This window comes from Pantherophis guttatus, chromosome 2 (assembly GCF_059756535.1).
Source record: "Pantherophis guttatus breed Tessera chromosome 2, ASM5975653v1, whole genome shotgun sequence".
Classification (NCBI taxonomy): Eukaryota; Metazoa; Chordata; class Lepidosauria; order Squamata; family Colubridae; genus Pantherophis; species Pantherophis guttatus.
The window spans coordinates 170902300-170927227 of record NC_142064.1 but is presented as its reverse complement, the minus strand read 5'-3'; the positions used below and the strand labels follow the sequence as shown (position 1 = coordinate 170927227).

Sequence of the window (24928 nt, the reverse complement as noted above, 5' to 3'; positions counted from 1 at the left end):
CGTGTAACTAGGCAAGATTGAACCAGGAATGACTTGGAGTCTTCCTGGGTAAACGGATCCTTATGCTCAGCAATGAACCAAACGCATCATCATGTATTTTCTTTGTCCTCGGTGCACACACAAATGAAGAAGCCATACAAAAGAATGGAGAAAAGGTTGAATAGATATGGCTGTAGTTGTCTCTTTGTATATATCATTTACAGCTTTCCTCTGAAAGAAATCAGATGATTTTTTTTCCAGAAAGCTTCTTGTTCAAAAAATTGCATATTATTATAATGCATGCATACCAGTGGTGGATTGCTACAGGTGAACCAGTAGTGGCGATGGCAGGAGGCTCCATCCACCTGCCTGGACGTCTCTGCATGTGCAGAAACATCGTGAGAGCGGGCACGCGAGCGCCCATGAGAGAACCAGTAACAACGGGATTTTAATCACACTACTGATGCATACAATTTCAACAATCATTTGGCATGGCTGTTTTCACCCACCACACTACGGTATAGCTTCCTCTCTTCTGCTGGGCTGGGCTGAGTCTTTGGTTAGAAGCAGTGAATAGTTGGTTTGAAATGTAGCCCACAATTGCAGGAAAGATACGTATACGCAAAAGTAGAAAGGGCTGGTACTTGAGTGCTTTCTCTGCTGCACTGACTCTGATAGTTGGGCAAAACAGGCTTCTAGAGCATTATGTGGGATGTTAGGACACTGGATGGACCTTAATATCTGAGAATAATCAACATTATTTAATAATTGGTTTTGGACTCTAGGAATTCTTATATGCTCAGTATCTTTGGATTCTTTGATAAAAAAGAGCAATGTTTCTAATATCAAGTTAAATATCAGGAAATAAAGGCCCACCTTCATGAATTCCATGCGACACTTGATGGGTAAGAAAATATTTCCAGTAGTGATCATCCCAGTTGAAGTTTAGACAACATGCAGTATTTTAATCCAGTGAATTAAAAAAAACCAGATTATTTGGCCTAAATTTACTTCCAAACTTTGATGTTTTCTGCATGCAAGAAGAACACTGCTGCTAATTTCAATTTTTCTGAATATATCTCCAATATGCCAGTTAATAATCTGGGATTATCCAAGGCTTGTTACTCATTTTTAAAAATACATTGTACAAAATGAATACCAAAAAGTAGCACTGTCTGTAGCCTGTGTACAAAGGTTGCTGTCCACATTTTAGCATTGCGGTTTAACCTTCCTTCTGCCCATTTTTTTCTCTGAAAAAAGTAGTTCAGCAGAGCAAAGTAGTTTTAATTAAGAATGGCTGCCTCAAATTTAGCCAATGTGTGTCTCCGACTGAGGAAACCCAGGTCTTCTCAGTCCTAGTCCAGTCCCATCACTGTTCATTACTTTAGAGCTAGGACTACTTTTCCCTGTTTTCTTTCTGCCTTTCAGATATTCAGAAGAGAATCAAACACACAGGATACTGCAGCAATATGACAATGCTGGTTGACTGCTTGTTCAACCTGTCCCACAGCATTCTCTGTCCCATGATCTGCTTGGCCATCATAACTGGTGACAGCAAGTTTCAAAATAGAACTATTACCAGATCCCGTGTGATATCTCTGGATGGTCATTTGGCACAGAGACCTTCTCAAATCCTAAAACCCGAAACCCTGCCTGTACTATGTCACTGGGATGAAGGGGAGGGGGGGAAGAAAAAGAATGGATTGATACTTCTTAATTAACAGGAAAAGGATTATGGATTCTGAAAATAGTGAAACATGAACTTGTTGCATCTGGTGGAAGTTGTGTTACAATTGCTTTAGTTAGAAAGCCATTAGAAAGACCCAAAAGGTTTATAGTATAGCAATGAAGCTCCAAAGGGAAGACTTGGTTGAAGATATTGATCAGATATGGCGAGCTTCGTTTATAGGCCAGTGTTGTGACCTAGGCTCACTTAATCATTACAAGACACAATTTAGTCTTTAAAAAATCTATTTTATTAGAACAACTGGGAATTACTTCATTCCCAGCTTAGTCCAAATTAATTCCAAAACAAGTCCTTCAGAAAAAGTCCTTCAGCTTATCAAAAACCTTTATCTTCTTTGGCACCTTGCCAAAGGCCTTTCTTGGCAAAGTCCCGTGAAGTTCAGAAACATGAGGTGCTGACTGGAAACAGATTTAGCAACGTTGCTTTCCTACAAATAGCCCAAGAGACTTTGCTGTTCTTTTAAGCCTTATGGGAGGGGCCAATCATCTCCTGGCCTTATTCCCGAGTCGTCCTTTTTGCTTTAGCTGCTGTAGCCTTCTGGCAGAGCGTGCACTAGGAACAGGCTCCTCCTGTTCCTCTGCCTCTCTGATGTCCGACTCTGGAGACTCCGGAGTCCATGTATCACTCCCAGATGGCCCTGGCCCCATCTCTGCCTCCAATGCAGAGCCCTCATCTGGGCCTACCCCAGACTCTAGGACTGGCCCATGGTCCTCCCCAGCCTCCTCACTGTCTGACTCCGCTGCTAGCTCTGTGGGCTGCTGGCGGACCACAACAGCCAGTGATGGCGAACTTATGGCACGTGTGCCGGAAGTGGCATGCAGAGCCATCCACTCAGGGCATATCAGCCGTCAGCCATTGCTCTTCCGGGTTCCAGCCAGCTGGTCTTCATGCCCGCACATCAGAAACCGGAAGACCAGGTGACCGGTGTGCATGCACATGCTGGAAACTGGAAGCTCAGCTTCCCGGTGTGCGCATTTGCACCAGGGAGCTGCTCTTCCAGTTTCCGGCATTCCTGTGCTCACATGCACGCTCCCATTTCAGCACTCAGTGCCGAAAAGGTTCACCAACACTGTTATAGGCCATATGTTGTTATATTGGAAAGTTTCATTTTGGTCAGCCCTGGTTATCTGGAGGGTCACTTTAATTTTCTACAATACTCTAGAGGAGCTCAATGTCCAAGAATCAGAAGAGACCAGAACTATTCGTTGAAGCACCGAGACTCTGGGTATACTGTACATGTTACAGGGTTGGATGAGGTTATGATATGTCTAGACATTTTGACAGAAATATCAAAGAGTTCACAGACGAACTCTTGATAATTGATTGATTTAGACCTCTTTGAAGTAATATGTACCTTTTCTGCAGCTTGGAGCAAAGAAAGGAGCGTGTCAAAGAAAAAAGGGTTGTCAGAAAGAAAAGTGTCTTTCTTTCCTCTAAGTCCTACTTCAGTTCCATCCTGCTTTGGCATGTTGTCCACCATCTCCTAAAGAATGCTGCATTTCATCATTTAAAAGATTGTCCATTCTTGTTAAAGTTTATTGGAAAAAGCAAGGGTGTTTCCTTGAGGCCAACCAAGTATTTCAGAAGACGCTTTGGGGGATTGCATTCTCTCGTAATCTACCTATTTACCTTACTGCCAGGATCAAAGAAGCTATCATAAATAGTATGTGCATACATAATATATGCACTGTGTCAGAGGTGGGTTTCAGCAGGTTCTGACCAGTTCTGGAGAACCGGTAGCGGAAATTTTGAATAGTTCGGAGAACTGGTAAATACCACCTCTGACTGGCCCCGTCCCCATCTATTCTCTGCCTCCCAAGTCTTAGCTGATCGGGAGGAAATGAGGATTTTGCAGTAGCCTTCCCCTGCCACGCCCACTAAGCCACACCCACCAAGCCATGCCACACCCACCAAGCCACACCCACAGAACCGGTAGTAAAAAATTTTGAAACCCACCACTGTACTGTGTCCATGCTGGGCTCAAACTAACCATTGCTCCTGGACGGCCTTCACACTGGCAACTTTTTTTTTTTTTTTATCATTTATGGAGGGTAAATATTAGATTAGGAGGTGAAGGAAGCCTTGATACAAATGATCTATTTGTGGCCATTCAGAGACAAAAGCAGCAGCTGCATAAATGTGCATGTTGGAATTGCGACCGTGACTCATAGGCTGATTCATGAATTGTGGCATGCTGCAGATCAGACCGGTTTACTTCCTATCATATCACGTAGAAGGTTTCGTGCGCTGGACTCCCATAACAACTTCTTTTAAAAAGCAACAGAGGTGCTTCCTGAATCAAGACAACAAGTTCCCAAAGTAAGAGAAGGAAAGGGGGAAACAAACTAAAAGATAAAGAAGCAACACAAAATTAGATATTAATTTATTATTTAAAAATTCATACAGTATTCTCATTCAGTTAATGTTTGAAAGAAATCGTTAAACCTTGACTCCTGAAAAGAATATTTATTCCATTTTTTTATTAACTCAATAAACAAGCAGCTGATTGACAGAAAGCAAACATATATAACATATAATCAAACACCATAAATAAGTGGGAATTGAGTCTTTCCCACAGTGAACAGTTATCCTTTTAGTTGCCCCTTTGCCCCCCCCTTCCCCCCGATCAATGAATCCATAATTCTTCACAAAATAAGTTTTATGTTTTGGATACATAAAAGAAAAATACATTTTCAACTTCAACTGCACCCTTTGTGGACATCAAACTAAAACAGAGCAATGATAGAGCACTGCTATATCATAAAAGTGTCGACCTATCCATTTGACATTTCCAACATAATGAATAGTTAACCCTTTTTAAATATCCTCCAGGGTTCCAGTCAACATGACAAAGAATCTTTTATTGAATTAAAGTCAGTTTAAGCTAATAAGAAAAATACTTAATATTCATTAAGACCCTCAGCTATTTGCTAATATACAACATTCCAACTCTATTTGTGGATTGGGATTATCCCAGTTTATAATTCTGATCCAAAATCTTTCAAATGTGCCTTGGTGTATTTAATACAGGAAATACACTACAGCTTCTGTTAAAAACAGAACCACAATGTCAAAGGGGGCATATAATAACTTTCTAATTGTGCTCATATTTTATCTTATAGTTTGCATCAGTGGTGGGTTATCCCCGGTTCGCACCGGTTCTATAGAACTGGTAGTAAAACCAGCGGGAGACTCCGCCCACTGACCCTGATGTCATAAAAATGCTTCTGTGCATGCGCGGAAGCTTCTTCACTGTCTTGCACACAGCCCCGTTGCGAACTGGTAGTAAAAGTAAATAGAATCCACCCCTGGTTTGCATTCCATAAAAAATTGAAGTTCAAATGTATACCCAGTGATAAAATTGAAGCCCTCATCCTCATATAATAAGTATAATTTAGATAAAGAACATCTAATAATAGTGATGTTATAGCATTAATTATACTTCATAGTTCTTCTCATAAAATGTTTATGACAAAAATGCATTTATTTTTTATTTTCTCTATGATTACATTGTGGTTCCCTCCGTTCCATGTTCTACCTTTCCTATTCTATTCATCAAACCCATAAATCACAAGTTCATTTTTTCCATTTTCAGCAAAAAGTCCATAAAGGGTTTTCAGTCAGTGATAAATGTTTTTCCAAACTAAATAAGTCTATTTCCCTGCTTTGAAAATTCTGTAAAGATCGGAAGTTACCTCTTTATATCTTTTTTCAGAGAAATGTAGAAAATTGACAGCAGAAAGAGATCTTGTGGTCCATTGAGCCTGCCCTTTGAGATTTTTTTATTTTTTTAATATTATTTTAATATCTTTTAATAATTAAAATTTCCGCTTTAGAAGATGGACATGTTTAATCATGCTTTATCCACTTTTCCTTTTCTCTCTCTTTCTTCTTTTTCTTCTTTCATTTTTTCCCATTTACTTATTACTTTTCTTTCTTTTTTCTTTAAATTGTATTGTTTTTACTTTGCAAAAAAACTTCTTCAATAAGAATGGTTTAAAATTTTTCATCATCTGTTTGAAATAACAATGGAATATAAGCAGTTCAAGTAACATGCACACACACACACACACACACACACACACACACACACACACACACACACAGAGTAACTTTCCATAAATACACTACAGGCTATATAGGAGATACATGAGACTTCTATTAACTGAAGTCACCTAATAAATTATCAAACTACTACATTGTATCAATGAGTTTTTGTACAGCAAAACATAATTGAGAGATAATGTATTATTACCGCAGTTTATATGCAACTGCAGACACTTTTATGCCTGAAATGTTTTCCATTTGTCTAATAATAAGATTAATTACTCCAATGTTAGATTAAAAATTAGAGATCTTAATCCTTGATCTAGATGTTTATCAACTTTGGTTAGATCTCATATTGGCATTAAATAATCTTAGTTGCTGTACAGATTATTTTTACTGGGACAGTTAGTGGACACGCGTCAACTATCCAGGAACTATATATTTACTGTTGATTTTTTTTAATGTCTCTCTTGATATCAGCAACTATGATACCTTCAGAAGGAAACTGATCTCGGAAAGCTGTTCTGCATTGCTTGATAGAAACTTCATCATGATGAGATTCAAGTATTAAAGGAAGAAAGAGATCTGAGCAATATTGTGTTCAACAGTTACCTTATCCTGGAATAAAGCGAATTTAACACTGAAGGATTTTCAAGCCTGCACTCCATTTGGAGGACTGTGAGTCACATCCTGAAACGAACTGAACTGAAATGCAAAAACAAAAGCAAAAATGACCGAACAAAAGTGAATGTCATTATTTACTAATTTCTAAGTCTTTATTGATTGAAGAACATTTGTTTTGCCAATAAATACTTCTTAAAAATCCTGGAAGCATAGGATTGTATCATGACAGCAATGGTCATGTCCAGCCATCTTGTCTTCTCCTAGCTTCTTTTTTGTCTTTGATTCTTCCAAGCTTCAGGGTACTATAAATGTAAATTTAATTAAATTACATTAATTTAATACAGAGCCAGCTTAATGTGTATGTATGTATATATGTATGTATGTATGTATCAGGGGTGGTATTCACTTATCTTCGCTACCAGTTTTCAAATGTGAGCCGCTCGCAGAGCGTCAAAAATGGAACTTGATGACGTCCGGGCAGGTGGGCGAAGCCTCCCACAGCTGCCACTAGCGGTTCGCCCGAACCAGGTAGAACCAGTTGAATACCACCACTGGTATGTATGTATGTATTGTGAAGAAGGCATAGAAGAGGCTGTACATCCTGAGAATGCTTAGGAAGATAAATCTATCTCAGCATCTACTTCTGTCCTACTATCGCAGCACCATTGAGAGTGTCCTGACATACGGCATTCTTGCATGGTATGGGAGCAGCTCTGCAGCGGACAAAAAAGCTCTACAGAGAATCATTAAAACTGCCCAGAATATCATCGGGCTCCAGCTACCAGCCCTGGATGACATCTTCACATCTCGCTGTTTGAGGAAGTTGCATAACATTCTCAGAGGCTCTTCCCATCCTGCTTACAATCTTTTTGGACTGTTGCCTTCTGGCAGAAGATACAGAACAATTAAAATTCAGACCACATGTCTTCTCAATAGTTTTTATCCCAGAGCTATGATTGCACTCAACAATGAACTCAAGGGCCACCATCAGTGAGCTGTTGGACAGCATTACTTGGTCTGTTGTGTAGATGTTTGGGTGGTTCAGGGGCGGGGAATTTGTGGTGGGTGGGGGATTGTTATGTGTGTTGGGCCTGGTCTTTGGGTGTTAAGTGAATTTCATTGTATGGGTATACTGTGTATATACGTACAATGACAATAAAGTTATAATAATGTAAACTTCTGCCAGCCTGCCAGACAGGCTTCTGTGGTGACTTCATCTTAGAGAAGGGGTGTCAAACTTGTGGCATCAGGGTGGCATCACATGACATATCACAACTTTTTTCCCCTTAGCTAAACCGGGCCTGGGCATGGCCAGCATGTGACACAGCTGGCTAATTAGAGGCAACATTAATCCATTTGTCATAGTAAATTACTGCCCAGCCCTAATATGTCATTATATTTCCGTATATAGAACAAGTGTAAGTGATTGATTAATCTGTAGGCGGTTATGCCATTCCGATCCAGAGAAAACTTATATTCCCCTCTTTCATTGAGAAGACGGAAATAAATAAAACCGTATCATAAAAAGATAACTAAGACGTAAAATAATGAACTATATTAACCTGAAGGATACAGTTTAGATTAGGAAAGATGGCACAAGAATTAGCCTGCTTCCTAGATCGTTTGCCTCATCTGATTTGAACTTTTCCCCTATGGGTTGTTATTAACATATATCTGAATATTAATGACTTCATGGATTTCCCCCATCATTCTGATTTTTATCCCAAAGCATCCACTGAATGAATTCATGGGATAGGGTTGGTCCCGCTGTTTGAAAGTTTCTCCTGATTCTCATCATTCTTTAGACTTTACAGCATCTGCTCTTCTGAAGTATTTACATACAAATGCAGCTAATTTACTTAGCTGTATGTAAACAGTTTTTACTGATAAAACACACACACACACACAGAGGTACACACAAGTGAAAGCTTTGTTACAAAACGCTTTTGATGAGTAATACTAGCCCAGGCCAGTTGAAAGTAAGCAGGTTTCCTTTGGAATAAGCAGTGACCAATCTGCTAAGGTATATAGTGACTTTAACTATAGGTAGTCCTTGATTTACAACCACAATTGAGCCCAGAATTTACGTTACTAAGCGAGAAATTTGTTAAGTGAGTTTGGCCCCATTTTACAACTTTTCTTGCCACGTTTGTTAAGTGAATCACTGCAGTTGTTAAATTAGTAACACGGTTGTTAAGTGAATCTAGCTTTCCCATTGACTTTGCTTGTCAGAAGGTCGCAAAAGACAATCACACGACCCCGGGGCACTGCAATGGTCATAAATATGAACCAGTTGTCAAGCATCTGAATGTAAACCACACGACCGTGGGGATGCTGCAACAGTCGTAAGTGTGAAAAATGATCATAACTCACTTTTTTCAATGCCGTTGTAACTTCGAACTGTCATTAAATGAACTGTTGTATGTCAAGGACTATCTGTACTCAGCTTTTCCTGCTGAACATGAAGGAAATGCAGATGCCTGCTGCAGGGGTGGGTTCTACTTACCTTTACTACTGGTTCGCAACGGGGCCGCTCGCTTTGCTTGTGCACGCGTACACTCTTCTGCGCATGCGCAGAAGCGTTCTGATGACGTAGGGGTCAGTGGGGGGAGCCTCCCGCCAGTTTTACTACCGGTTCTATAGAACTGGTGCGAACCAGGGGCAACCCACCACTGGCCTGCTGTGATGTTTCAGAGCCACTTGCTACTCTGCTTACGTACCTGCTCAGGCGGCTGTGCTGAATTTAGAACAATTTTGATCAGCAGAAAATAAATTCTTACGAGAAGTATTTTTCTTTGAGCCTGATCTCGTTAACATACAGTCTTGGGTTTATACACTAATCTACCGGATGAAGTACAGAATGTGTTTGCCATATCATTTTCCATATGTTGGAGGAGAGATTCTTGGCTGAGCCCTGGGCTTTTTCTCCACTTGGCATAACAGAGTAGTGATAGTTTGTCAAAGGCAATGTACCAGGGGTGAAATCCAGCAGGTTCTGACAGGTTCTGGAGAACCGGTAGCGGAAATTTTGAGTAGTTTGGAGAACCGGCAAATACCACCTCTGGCTGGCCCCAGAGTGGGGTGGGAATGGAGATTTTGCAATATCCTTCCCCAGTCACTTCCACCAAGCCACGCCCACAGAACTGGTAGGGGAAAATTCTGAATTTCACCCCTGCAATGTACCATTCTTTTTAGAGAAGACGAAGGACATCGCCATTTATGGGGCGATCGTTAATATGGGGTTGGCCTTCTGGTAAATAGATTTTTCTTTATTCCAGAGCAGCACGGTTTCACAGATTTTAGTGGCTGCTAGAGCTGAAGCTGCAGCAATGTTTTAATAAGCTACCCACCTACCCTCAACAGCAACTGGAAAGAGAAAGAGGCAAAGCCTCTAACTAAATATCCGTGAACGAATAATCAGCATCTGATCAATAATAGAGGTCAGATGGGGAAGTACCTGGTTTTAAATGCATAACTTAAAGGGTTCATTTCCTTGTGAAAAATGTGGTTGCTAGGATTGCCACTGGGAGAAGGGCGTGTAGGAGGGCAAAGTTTGATCTAGTTTTTAACTGGTCATTAAGGTAAGAGATAGATCAAGTGATACAAGAGGACCCAGGCAGGTTTAGTCCGGATCTGAGTGTGTTTGTCTCTGTGTTTGTCTTTATGAGCACACACACATGCACACATGCTATATGCACACATATACAGCTAAATGGCTCAAATCATTCTTTGAAGCTCTTGTATATAAATATATAATGTCTATTTCACTGCCAGAGTGTTTTTTATGGCTTGATGGTTGGCCTGCTTCTCTCTCTCTCTCTCTCCCTCCCTCCCTCCTTCCTTCTCTCTCTTTCAAATTTTTCCTATTTTAAACCAAAATAATATTTTAGGACTAATTCTTATAATAAAACAGTGAGAATTCGAAAGATTAGATACTGCAAAACAAACATTAAATGGACAAGTATCTAAAATGCACTTTCTTCCATTTTAATGTGCTTCTCAACTAATGGAACAAGAGCAACCTTTACACCAGCTGTCCTTTACACACAGTAAGCAAGTGCAAATACAATCTTCCATTTTTCTAATTCTGTTTCTCTCGGATAAAACAGGAGGAATCTTTTCTTCATTCCAGGCCAACTTGGGCTGTGCTTGTTCAGTTCTTTATCCAGTCCTTCTTAGACATCCACACAATTCTCATTTTCTCCTGGATTCAAAACCTGAAAATCATACAGAGACAAAACAGAGAGGATCTAAACTTCACCCTCCTTTTTTTTTTTTTTGTCAGAAATTTTTATTAAGTTATAAAATATGATACAAAATACAGAAGAAAATGGGAAGACAGTGTGCGGAAAGAGGGGAAAGACAAGTGAGGAAAAGGAAAAAAAAGTGTTCACTTATTTTATTTATTTTATTTATTTATTTTTATTTTATTATTTCTATTTCTATACCGCCCTTCTCCCGAAGGACTCAGGGCGATGTACAGCCTATTTAAAAACACAAAAACAAAAACAACAGTTAAAATTTAAAATCATTAAATAATTAGGCTCCAATTAAAATCCCAGGAATTTAAAAATACCCCAATTTAAAACGTTATGTTAATAGCCCGGCCTGGCGGAACAACAGGGTCTTCAGAGCGCAGCGAAACACCCGGAGGTCGGAGATCTTACGTATTTCCGGGGGCAGTTCATTCCACAGGGCTGGGGCTCCCACAGAGAAGGCCCTCCCCCTGGGTGTCGCCAGCCGACACTTCCAACTCCCTCTGTTGCAATAAAATAAAGCATTAACATCAAACCACAACTTTTTGCTTTTCCATAGTAATATAAACTAGCCATTTCTATACACACAATTGGTAAAACCCAAAATCAAAGTTTCATTTTTTTCTACCTCAAGCACAAAGTTCAGAAGCGGTCTCCATGTGGCAACAAAGGTACTTATATTCTTTTCTTTAATCAAAATGGCCAATTTAGCCATTTCTGCCAACTCTATCAGCTTCTGTAGCCATTTGTCCATAGTGGGAATCAAAATGTCCTTCTTCACCCTCCTTCTGAATTACCTTTCAGTGTCAAGATTATGCATAGCAGGAAGACATGTACAGGAAGGCATAGCAGGAAGGCACAATCCTAAATGATCCCTAGAGCCCAACTTAACAAACAGGATCTCACATCCAGTGACCTGTAGACCCCTGAAAGTCTTTTAAGGTTCCCAGATGACAATTGCCACATATCACCCCTCTCCTAGAGTCTCAACTGATGCTACATCTGAAACCCTGCTGGGAACTTCTCCAAAAAGAGCAACCTTCCTTCCAGTCCCAGCCACATCTCAATAATATATGCCAGGTTGGCTCTCTCATCTGTGATTAAATGTGAAATGAGGGAATCCTTCTTACATACCCTGTTTCCTCCAAAATAAGACATCCCGATAATAAACCCAATCGGGCTTTTGAGCGCATGGCAATAAGGCCAAGCGCTTATTTCAGGGTTCAAAAAAATATAAGAGAGGGTCTTATTTTTGGGGAAACATGGTACTAACCTTCCATTTAGAAGCAGCAGCTGAAAGCCAGGACTTCTGAAGTTCTGCTGAATGGATACAGGGGCTGAGATCAATGAGATGGAACATACAACCAGTATAAGGTATCAGCCCCTCATTCCTCTGGTTTTCTATCAATGACATTCAGGACTTCAGAACAACACCTAATGTTCTGTTTGAAAATGGTATGTCCAAGATCATGTTATGGAAACTGGCTTTCTTTTTCCACTTTAGCTTAACTTCAAACTTGCACAAGACCAATGAGCTATGAGCTATGAGCTATTCCAGATGGCCCCAGGAGCATCACTGCTGTTACAAGTCAGCTCTTTTACCTTTTTATACCAATACAGTAGTTAGTTCAATTTTCTGTATATTCCATCTAATGATATCCATATATTGGAGTAACTTTGATTGTCTGAAGACTGTACTAGCAATGAAAAATAATTGGATTGGCAGAAAATGATAAGTCATTCTCCTATTTCCTTTGGTTTCTTAGACCATACAGTCCAATTACATTTTTCTCCTTGATATATGTCAACTGTTTTTGACAGTTTTGACATTCTAGTCTCTAACCACAACCAGCACATCTTGCTTGTAAGTTCTGTTGATTTCAAATAAAACTTGATCATACAACTCATCAATCTTCTCTTCTTCTGCATTAATGGTTGAATCATAAATTTGGATAATCGTTGTATCAGAGAGTTGTCTATGGAGATTCTCAGTCTTCCTGGTCATAGTTATCCCAAAGGTGCTTTTTTCAAGAGGCAATTGGGCTTTCTGGTTTTTCTTTGAAGACGTTTTGCTTCTCATCCAAGAAGCTTCTTCAGCTAAAGAAGCTTCTTGGATAAGAAGCAAAATGGCTTCAAAGAAAACCCAGAAAGCCCAATTGCCTCTTGAAAAAAGCACCTATGGGACTATCAGAGAGTTGTCTACAAAGTCTAATTAACAATATTATTCAGTTATTGGTTGCATTGTAGCTAAGTCTTGCTATATTCTTCTCAGCTATGAAAACACCACTGTTCATTCTTTGTTTCCATGTCCTAAACAATAAATATTCTGATCTTCTGACTGAAAGGACCCAATTCTAGTCCATCTCAATTCATTGATGCCTAAGATGTCAGTGTGTAATTGATTCATTTCCTTTTTCACTAGGTTGAGCTTATGCTTTTTGTGTTCCATGTTTGCACTGCAATTGTGCGTTTGCAGCTTTTGAATTTTTTCCCCCTGCATGGTAATATCAGCAACTAAATGTCCCAAAGGCTTTACTCAAGTTACATCATAAACGCCATTAATATTCCAGTAAAATCTAAATTCTTTCTCGGCAACATATTGAGTTCCTTCCGACCTGAGAGGCCACCATCCAACATTATACCACCAATCATTTTATATTTTCTATCCTTGTGGTTCTCTTGGTAAAATACAGGAATGGTTGTCTTCTCCCATTCATTATAAAATGATGCCTGTGTTGATGATGCTAAAACGGTCTCCCCTTCTATCATCTTCCTTTATTCCAATGTAGGTATTTGTTTGCTTTAACCAATCTTTTGGGATGGCCTTCATCACTTGACTGACCCTGCTGGGATTACCATACTTTTATGAGTATAAAACGCACCCTAGTTTATGGGGAGGAAAATAAGAAAAAAGCTGATTGGCAGGTGGATCTGCCTCCTGGAATACCCCCTATCAGCTGTTCCAAGAGGTGAATTTTAGCAACAGGTCCCTTGGTTGTGAGCTCTGTGCCTTGGGTTTTTTGTTTTCTGCCACTGAAACTTCTGAAACTCTGTTTCAGAAAAATAATTTCCTGCCTCTGAAAGCCTCTGAAACAGAGCTTCAGAATAAAAGCCTCTGAAGCTTTATTTGGAGACTTCTTTTCTGAAGCTCTGTTTCTGATGCTTTTTTCAGCCTCTGAAACCTCCGTTTGAGAAGCTGGGCAGGCTACATTCGGAGTATAAGACGCAGCCAGATTTTCACCCTCTCTTTTGGAGGGGAAAGGTGCGTCTTATACTCCAAAAAATACGGTATATGCTCTTGGCATACACTCCCAGTATTCTGTGCCCTTCCGTCCCAGGTATTCTTTGCCCTCTTGCCCCCACCCACGAGAATGAGGCTGCTCAGTAGGTCTGGGGATCCAACTCAAAGCACATGGGAAAGAAATTATGCAAAGGAGCTTGGGTTCTGTCTGTTGCTGGGTCAGCAGGCTGTTTCTCCAAAAGTGGAACAGCTTCAAAGCTCATGTAGTGGGAGAACCCAGCGGAAGAAAAGATCGTGTTCAAAACCAGCCTGAATTTGGTATGCAGAGAAGAGCATTCCGGGGGGGGGGGGGATCTCCCTGTGCTTTTCTATGGATGAAGCAATTGGACAGCGACTCAGATGTTGCTATTTCATTCTAAGCCCCTCTCTCTTTCTTCCAAGTCATGTGACTTCAGCAGAACTCGTTTAGAATTCCAGAATAGAATTCCCTGGTTACCCTAGTTTCTTCTTCTCTCCATGTGTTCAGCACGGGAGCTGTATCTTTATGAGGTGTGGAAGGCAGACAGATCAGAAGTTGACTATAGGAACTGAGCCATCATGCAACTTTTCTGTGCCCATTCTAAAGACCTGCTATAACTCTTTCTCAGGCTGTTTGCAGTTGAAAGAAACTCTGTGGTCTGTCAGGCAGACATGTTTTCTAAATAACGCTCTCCCCCTCCCCACTCCCGATGTGAGGTTGGCCCAACCCTCCTATCCTTTTCTAACAGCCTAAAGACATGGCTCTGCCAATTGGCTTGGAGCCCCAGTGGGGGAACAACAGAGTGGAGGTGGTTGATTGAGTAACCACAGATCCCATCTGCCCCCACTCAATCCTCCCCATGTGTCCTTAAATTTTAATGTTTGATTTAATGTATATGTATAGACATATTTTTATGACTGTAAGCCATCCAGAGTTGCCCTATGGTGAGATGGGAGGGCAATCAATCAATCAATCAATCAATCAATCAAGCGAACAAACGAACAAATGAACAAACGAACAAACGAATGAATGAATGAATCGTACAATGTACCAGAGAAGGCACCAGTTTTAAAAAGAATCTTCTAAAAGCAGAAACATTAGCTTTTAATAGCAAAAGCCCTTAGAATTATATAACGCTCCAGAGTGCTTATACACCGCTCCAGAGTACAAAGTCAGCATATGGCCCCCAACAATCTGGGTTTAAGGCAGGGCTGATGGGCTACACCTACCATATTTTAATCATTTATACCTTTATCCCCTTATAGCGAAGGCAGGGGATCATTATAATTGATACTTGAAACTTCACAACATGTAGCTTGTATTAGCCAGATGACTGTCACTTATCCCTAAATAATTATCAGATTTCTCACCCAGCAACAAAGCTATTCTTTTGTGATATTCCCAAATCTTTAGTCACCAGGCAAAGGCACCTCTGCCCAGGAAGTAATAGATGGATAGCTTTTGTTTAATCTAAACAACAGCAACAGCCTTTCACCTGGCAGGAGTCCATATGGGTTCCTAGGCAATAATGCCAGCTCCTAATTGCTGTTAATTTGCAAATGGACAGGGGGTATTCATCACCGGGCTGCAGGGAAGCCCTGCTCACACAAAGATGGATGGAGGTGTCTCCTTGTCTGCCCATGAGCAAAAGTAAAGGATCCAGTGCAGATTCTCTTCCAATCCAAATTGGGGGAAGGGGGAGGGGGGAGCCCTACAAGAGAACAAAATAATGACACAGAATTTTAGTCAGGACAACAGGACCTGCAAGTTTGCGGCACGCCCTTCACAAACTTTGGACAAGACGGATTACAATCCTTTAAGTACGCCATCCGTCATGCACGTTATATCAACAGATGTGACACAATTTTTATCCAGTTCCACATGTTCCTGTCCTGAGTGACACTGGTGGAGTGGCAATCCCAGTGATTCAGCTCTTGAATCACTCTCGAATCTTCAGTCTCTGTTTCCCATAACAATAATTCAGATGCAAGTGCAGAAAACCTTTTTTTTTTTCCCCCAACCAGGTCTAAACTCTTTAACTGCAGCCTTCTGCAAATGAGTCCGATGCCTTTGGAAGCTCCATGCAGAGTCTGGAGGAAGTATCTCATTAAGCAGATGATAAAGGATCTTCTCAGTTGCTTCCTAGTTGCGCGGAAAGCCTGCTGAGGTCCTGCTCAATTATTCAGCAGCTGAGCTGTAAAGTCAAGCAAGCTGAGTGCTGTCTAATGGGCCTCTCCAGTACAACCCCCCTGCCACCGATCAAGCAAGCAATCACCCCCAGGCTTCCTGCAATTCCCTAATCTGCCATTGCTAGGCTGTAAGGCAGCACCTTTCTCTCAATTCCAGGTGCTTTCCATTTCCTTTATCAGCTCCAGTACCTGGTCATTAGCAACATTTTTTCGCCATAGCTGCCGATGGCTATACTGTGTTCAGGACTATAGTTCTGCAAAATACAGGCCAAGTCTGGATGTGGAAAATTCAGTGTACATAAGGCTCCCCCCCACCAAACATAATTCCAATCTTACCCCTGAGTACTGAATTATCTTCCATTATTGGAAGAGGGAGTGGAAACTAGATTGGAAGGAAAGGCAGTTAATGGGGAACATCAGTGGTGATATTTAGCCAGCTCAGACCAATTTGGGCGAACCGGTAGTGGCGACTCACCCGCCCCGGTGCTACGCCGTCCTATTTAGCCACGTTTTCTAAGCCATGCACATGTGTGCAAGCCGTGCACATGAGCAAAGTGCAGAAGGCGCATGCACGAGTGAAGCGAGCGTGCACATACACACACTCACATTTTTTGGTGCACGGCGAACTGGTGGTAAAATTATGTGAAACCTACCTCTGGGGAACATGATAGAATCTATGCAATCACGGAGGGGGGGGGAAAGTGTCCTTCTCCCACAGAACATTGGAATATTCATATCATTAGGACTCAGTAAGGTTAACAATCAGGAAATTTGGGACAAAGTGTACATCTTTATATGTAGCAGAATTAAACGATGGTGTTTGTTGTCCCAATTTGTGGCCATACGTTAGTGTAAATAACTTTAACCAGGGGGTGGGGGGGAGAGTTTAAACAACTAATAAATAAGATTATCAATGGCTACAGTTTGGTATAATGGTTAAGGCACCAGGTTAGAAATAGGGAGACTGTGAGTTCTAGTCCCACACTAGGCACAAGGCCAACTGGGTGGGACCAGTCCCTCTCTCTCAGCCCTAGAAAGGAAGCAAGAAAAAACCAGTAACAAAATCTTCCCAAGAAGACTCCAGGGATTAATCCAGGCAACCATCAGGAGTCAACCTTGTCTTGAAGGTGCACACACTCACATCTGTGCACAGAGAGAGGGGGTAGGGAGGGAGAGAGGGAGAGAGAAATATATCCTAGATAGAATAGCTATTCTATTACCCCCAGGATCAAAAGCAGCCCCCCCCCTGCATACCTCTAGTATAGATCTGTGTATTCCTCTTTTCCAGTGGTGAAATTCAATTTTTTTTTTACTACTGGTTCTGTGGGCGTGGCTTGGTGGGCGTGGCTTGGTGGGCATGGCAGGGGAAGGATACTGCAAAATCTCCATTCCCACCCCACTCGAGGGGAAGGATACTGCAAAATCCCCATTCCATCTCCACTCCTGGGGGACGGATATTGCAAAATCTCCATTCCCACCCCACTCTGGGGCCAGCCAGAGGTGGTATTTGCCAGTTCTCAGAACTACTCAAAATTTCCGCTACCGTTTCTCCACAACCTGTCAGAACCTGCTGGATTTCACCCCTTCTCTTTTCCCTGTTGCCTTTCCAGAGGCATATTACTGGCCAGGAAAGCGGATGCTGGACTAGGTAGTCCTTAGATCTACTTCAACAAAGCTGTTCTTATTTTCTTAATCTTCTACTCCATTTTTATTTCTACTCCAGTATCCTTCATTCTCATATAAGCCTGTTCATCTCATCTCTTCTTATCTATCTTTTCCTTTCAAAATGTTGAATGCAATTAGTTCTTCACGTGCAAGGGACTCTTTCTCCTACACCCTCTCGGGAAAGTGCAGTGTCCCTTGGACTGTATTGGAAGAGTGGCAAACTTGACACAGAGATGCAGCGAGGGGAATTTTGAAACATTAATCCAACGTTCAAGGCTGCTTGTACCTGAATGCAAAGCAGTGCCCAACAGAGCATCGTTCTGCAGAGGGGTCAGCAGAGCGAGCTTGTACAGCTGATGGTAGATAATCCAATCAGTCTGACTGACTAGGAGAGGCAATTACCGGAACAGCAATGACAGTGCTGTGCTAAGCTGATTTTTCATCAATTGAATTATAGGCTATGAATTGGCCTTAAGGAGATTAGGTTCTTTCCTTGAGATGAACGATTTATCAGGCTACGGTTCTGAGGATATTGATCCTTAAGAGCCATATTGTACACGTATGCATGAGCTCTTTAGATCATAGATTCACAAGGCCAAAATGACAAACTAGAAAAACAACATAGTGTTTCAGATGGCCTTAGCACAGAGGTCCACTTACTGCCTGCTTGTGTAAGATGCATTCCTGTTTGCTACTCTCTTGTTTCTCCGCTCTAAACCAGAGTGGGACCTTGCGTAACTTTTTGCTAACGTATTGTAGCTCATTGTAGGAATGCCTAGGGTCATTTCCTCAGCTTCTCAAACATTCCTCCATTATTAAGCAAGCATTGCTTATGTATTTAATGTCAATTAGAAGAAGAGGAGATGATGGTCAAAGTATCCATTTTTCTCTCCCTCATCCTCCTACCCGTTCCTCCATTCCATCCACTTCTTAGAAGAAGAAAAAAACTAAGTTACAGTTATTGTAACAATACACTAGCACCACCTTGTGGCTTCAGAGAGTGCTGGCAGATATATTGGCATAGTTCAGATAAGAATAAGTTAGAGAGGGCGTATATAGTATGGCTATGGCTAAAGAGCCATAACATTGTGGAATCTGAAAATCAGATAAGACTTTGGACTGTACTCTACCAGAAGATAGATAATGGCAATTGTCAGATGACTAAGATAACACTATACAATTTTATTTACTGATTTTAGAGTCCATGTTGACTTTGATAGCATATAATTGATTACTTGTTCAGTCAAACATTCATATCCGCCAGTAATTAAATTATATGATTTGATGAACAGAACAAGGTCATTCAGCATTCAAATGACACTTAATGCAGGAATAACAGAATAACTTGGAACAAGAGCTGCAGAAGAAGACTTGTTAGAAATCCAGGACTAGAGTCAAGTGGGGGGGAGAAATGAGTCTCACCTTTGCAATTCTCTCAAGGTCTTTTCTTTGAGAGGCACTTTCCTGAACAAATCATGCAATCCATTTTGCCACATGCACAAACAGAAGGCAAGAGCTACTTTACAGCAGAGGAGAATCCTCTCTAACTATAGAACCATGACCTTTCCGATATATGCCAGAAGTACCAAAGCACTTCCACGGCAAGCAAAATAGCTCTTGGTATTCTCTGTACCCATAAAATCACTGTTGGCTGTTAGGAGATACAAACAGACACACAAATGAATAGCCCCATAGTTCAGAGTCAAGCCAAGTCCTGCGTTCCGTTTCCTAGAAGGACCTACCAGGGTCCCCAAGTAAGGTTTGAAAGGCAATGCTGCTCATTTGTCTTCAGTCATTTTATACTTTGGATGTAAGTCCACTTCTGTTCTTCTTCTTCCAGTGGTCCCTGCAACTATCACAAGTAATTAGTCTCCATGCACGTGTGGGAGAGATATCTTTTTTTTTTTTTTTAATTTGATTTATATGCCGTCCTTCTCCGGAGACCTAGGGCGGCTTACAATGCATTAAGCAATAGCCTTCATACTTTTGTATATTTTTATACAAAGTCAGCTTATTGCACCCACAAACTGGGTCCTCAATTTACCTATCTTAGAAAGGATGGAAGGCTGAGTCAACCTTGAGCCTGGCAAGATTCGAACCTACTTTAATTGCAGACAGCTGGTGTTAAATTACAGTGCTTTTAGTCTGCAGAGCTATCCAGGCCCTGTTAGCTAGCATTGGAAAATTGTCTAGCAAACAGCTGGTCCATTGCATCCATTCCACACCTTTGCTGTTCAACTAGTTTTTATTAAATAAACCTATGTGCACAATGTTTATGTTTGCAGTAAATATCCTACAGTTGGAAAGCTCACAATACCTTTTTTTAAAACAAAAAAGGAAGAATTTTTCCTTCCCTTTCTTTATTAAACTACTTCAGAAGTTGAGAGAAATCCAGCTGGCCTCCGAGACCTAGAAGAAAGCCACTTCCCTATCATTATCTGATAATGGGACTCTGGTTTGCTGGTGCTGAACAAGATATAGCATATAGTTTTATGTTATTGAAACACTCTTACCAAGACTGGCATTCTTACAGCATTATTCTCATTAGCTGACACAGAGAGCACTTCTGGAAGGCAGCAGGTCGGGAAAGTCAACATTCTAGACCGGGGTGGAGAACCATAGCCCTTTTATGACTTGTGGATTTCAACTCCTAGAATTCCTGGCTCAGGAATTCTGGGAGTTGAAGTCCACAAGTCATAAAAGTGCCATCGTTCCTCACCTCTACTCTAGACAGTATCTAAAATCACTGAGCAATTTAGCTTTATGCTGAGCAAAATATGCATCTTAAAGAATTTATTTAACAAATGTAGGTGGCCACCCAATTCACACATCATAACACCAGGCGGTGTACAGCATTAAAAATTCACAACATAAAACCCTGTCTCCCCACCTCCTCCCCAAGGCAGCAACCTGTATAATCACACTAGCCCCTTGACCAGTTCCATAGTAGTCTGGAATCCACTGACAGAACCACATCTTCAGGGCCTTCCAGAAAAGTAGCAAGGTGGAGGCCAATCTTCTCTTGGAGGGAATGATATTTCATAGGGTGGGAGCCACCACTAAGAAGGCTTTTTTTCTTGGTCCCATGAGATGTACATTTCCAATAGATGGGACTTGCAATGTATCTTGTTTTCCTCCTTAGTGAACCAGGTAGTTGTAACTAGAGACAGATAACTCTGGCCCCAAGCCACGTAGGGCATTAAAGGTGATAACCAGCACCTCAAATTGTACCCAGAAGCAAACCAGCAACCATCTCTGGCAACAAAGATGACACATGTATGAATCTAGGTTTGCACAGAGTCTTTGAAGAGAAATGCAAATATTGCTTTTATCCAGAAAGTTAGAAAGAGGGAGTATTATAATCCAAGGTTGATTTCTCATGGAATTAGTTTCAAAACCAGGCTTTGTGGGACACACAAGTACATTAGATGGGTTAAAAAAATCAGAGAATTAGGCCTCTGTGCTACAAGATCAGATCAGAATTTCTAAGAACAGCTCATGAAGAACTCCAGATGCCCTTGGACTTTGGTGCAGCATAGTAAAAAGAAATTGGAAAACATCTCCTGCCAGCTTGATAACAGGCAACGAAATAAAACAGCCACTTCAAAACCACAATATCTATGCTATCCCAGGGCCCCTTCTAAACTTAGCATTAGCAGCTTGTGCTCTTTAAATGTATGCCATAGCTAGCATCATTTCAATGATCATTTGAATGTTTTGAAGAGTTGTATTTCTTTGCAGATTAGGGGACAGGGAACTAATCTGAATACAGTACAGTCTAAACCATGTAACATCAACAAGAAAACTTGATTAATACATTGTGTTTTGAATAAAATTTCCATATGAAATCTTGTTTTTTGAGACCCAGCTTAATTTCTTAGTGCTTTCATAAGCACTGTGGTCAAAGGATTATTCCCAGTAATGGTATTCACTTACCTTCGCTAGCAGTTCACAAATGTGAGCGCGCATGCCACCTCTGCATATGCGCAGAGCCTTCTTCACATGTGCAGAAGGTCCATGTTGATGTCCGGGCAGGTGGGCGGAGCCTCCTGCCACCGCCACTACCAGTTTGACCGAACTGAGTAGAACAGGTAGAATCCCACCACTGATTATTCCTATATTATTGTTCATGTGAATCTTCAACAAAAACTTACAGTTTTAAATAGCAGTACAGGAAATGTTCAGGACAATGTTTTGTAGGCTAATTGCTGTTAAAATTGATGTCATAGGTATGTATTTTACATGACAAATCAGGGGAGCTGATGTTGAATGGCAATTGGAGAGTACAGCAAGAAAGAACATGATGTAGCTCCCTTCTTTTGGCTTGTGAGCTTCTCAGGCAGCAGTTGCCAAATGTGAGAAACAAAATGCTGGACTAAGGAGACTTTGATGAGTTCTCGTAGGACTCTCCTGATATTCATGCTATACCTTGCTGGTTTCCAGACCTGCATCAAATAGAGGAATAAAGATTCCTGGATCCCATTCTTAAATTTTAGGGAACTTTATCAAGAATCTTTGCTATCTACCAGACCAAACCTTTTGACTTGGCTATTCGTTATGCTTTCAGCTGACAACACCGTGCACTTATAAAATTTTATTCGTAATACAAGCATCTTCTCCAGTATGGAGATAACCTTCCTTCTCCTATTAAAAGTGGAACATTTAGAAATCATACCCAATACTCCACTTCTCTTTCCTCTCTTAAAAAAATGATACAGCAGATTTTTGCGCCCCATGGAGTTAATAGTATGTATGGATATAGGGGACCATCTCATTGCTGAAAAAACATCCTTTCAGAAATTCCTCATCCTCTCAGAAGCCATTTGGGGGTGCATGTTCCTTCTTCAATTCTTTTTAAAGTCCTGGAAGATCCTAATTATACCTTTCTGAACCCAGTTCTAGTTTAGTTCTTGGTGAACATTTGACATCCAGGTTATGTATTCTGACTCATCGAATAATAACTTGCAACTTGCCGAATGTGAAAAACTTCAGGATTTCTAAAGGTATTTTCCATGTTCTTTTTAAGATGAAGCCCAGGATTTGCTGGGTAACTCACATTTACAGTACTTTTACAGAATGTCTGTACTGTGGTTTAGGGGTGATTTAGGGTGGTTTAGGGGTTGGGAATTGTGGTTGGCGGGAGTGTGTTTGGGGATTGTTATGTGTTTTGGACCTGGTCTTTGGGTGTTAAGTGAATTTCGTTGTATGGGTATACTGTGTATACATGTACAATGACAATAAAGTTGTTGTTGATGTTGTTGTTAATATTACTACAACTACAACTACTACTACTACTACTAGCCTTTAAAAATATTGTATTGTTTTTAAAAGGGCATGTGTGCTATTGAGGAATCAGTGTAAGATATTTGACTTGGGATAACAGTTGTGTATGTTGTATGAACTCCTCAATTTGTTTTTAATTTATTTTAAGATGGAATATTTACAACTCTAACCACAGCTGAACAATTCCTTAGCTCACCATGGCGACCTCATGTCAACATCACAAATATCACATGCATGTAAAAAGAAAGAGGGCTTCAATTGCCTGGTGGTGCCTGCCATTATGATGTCAAGACACATGTTCCCTGCAGTTCCCCAGCAGACTTTCCAAATATGGTACCTCTTGATATACTAAGACTACAACTCCCAGGATTCCTAGCTAGTCTGGAGTTTGCCTGGTTGGGGAAAGCTGGCTTTGGAAATTATACATGTGATGTTCTCTTCATTGCCCATAAGGGGCGCTTATTGACTGTATATTCAACAGTGAGATTCACAAGAAAGGATTCCTGCCTAGGCAAGTTAGCAAAGATTTTGGCAATATTAGGCTTTGGAGTGAAGAAAAGACAATTTGGTAAAACTATTCTTGAAAACTACAGTAGACCATGTGCTAAAGCTGCAGCCAAAATGGAATTATTTTATTAATCCTAGTTGTAATAACAATTATCAAAAGTAGAAAACAAAACTTAGAAACTACAAAAATAATATAAATCTAGCTTTAAAATATCACAGTGACTGATACTTTATACATGTAGTACAATAGTAGGTAGCCTACCACAGCATCAGTAGCGATCAATAGAAATACAGTACTGTATAGAATGGATATCTTGCTCAGACCTGGCTCAACAGCATCCCAAGCAGCCACATCTGTCTTACTTGCACTGTGCTTTTGCCTTGAGAACAGAATAAGCAAGTAGCTATTTCTATGCCCGTAATATAATGAAACATTTCAAAAGATCATTTCTGCCCAATTATATATGTAGAAATTCAGGCTTTGCTGGTCCATGGGATAAAAATCCTTTTGAGTTAATATTCTAGAACTATGTGATGGGAGAGTTGGAATTTGAACGGAATAAGCTCAAAAGGTTCCTTGCTGCCTAGGCTGCCATAAACTTCTTTTGAACAGGTTTGTTTCTTTAATTACAATGGACACTGAAATGAAAGGTGGAATTAAGTAGGCTAGAACTGTTTCTGAAAACAATCTCCCTGTGCACAGGATTCATGCTGACCTGCAGACACAAATGAGATATAAAGACTGTTGACAGGAAAGATTCTGGAACAGCAAGGAATGTTATTGGATAAACTTGAGAAATATTTCTATCTCTGATCTGATCTGACCTCATTGGGAATTGTAGAACTTTCATAAAGCTTTGAGCAACTCAGAGGAAGGGCAGATAGACATCTACCATATAACTAGGACCATGAATAATTGCCTTCCTGTATCCTCCCTCACCTCAGCACCGTCCAAATAGATCAGATTACAATATCCATAATCACTAGCGCACCTGCTGTCTGGATGTCATGGAACTGGAGACCAATACAATTAAACAAGAGGATGTAATAGTAATGGAAGTTATCTTAGTATAAGATCAATCATTTCTCTTGGTGGTCTTCCTTGCATCTCTGAAGTAAGGATACTATTAACCCTGACAAGGGAAGAATAACACAAATACCATTTTCTGCAATTCCCAGTTCCTTCATAAGATTTCCCATCCATCTGGACTCTGCAAACATTTGGGCTTCCATACTTGTAGATCAGGGGCAGGTTTCGAAACCCGTCACTCCCGGTTTGCTCGTGGATGTGCTTGCACATGCGTGCAACACTTCTGCACATGCGCAGAAGGCTCTGCGCATGTGCAGAAGTGTCTGGGCAGCTGAGTGGAT

The 24928-nt window shown here is 40.7% G+C and overlaps 1 long non-coding RNA gene across 1 annotated transcript; it reads right to left on the bottom strand.

The window, feature by feature from the left end:
• Positions 1–10363: 10363 nt before the first annotated feature.
• LOC148115429 (uncharacterized) lies at positions 10364–20363 on the bottom strand. Its single transcript, XR_015731944.1, has 2 exons — positions 20281–20363; positions 10364–10614 (listed from the first exon to the last, which is right to left on the bottom strand). It is a non-coding gene; the product is annotated as an uncharacterized LOC148115429 (long non-coding RNA).
• Between the last annotated feature and the right edge of the window lie 4565 nt (positions 20364–24928).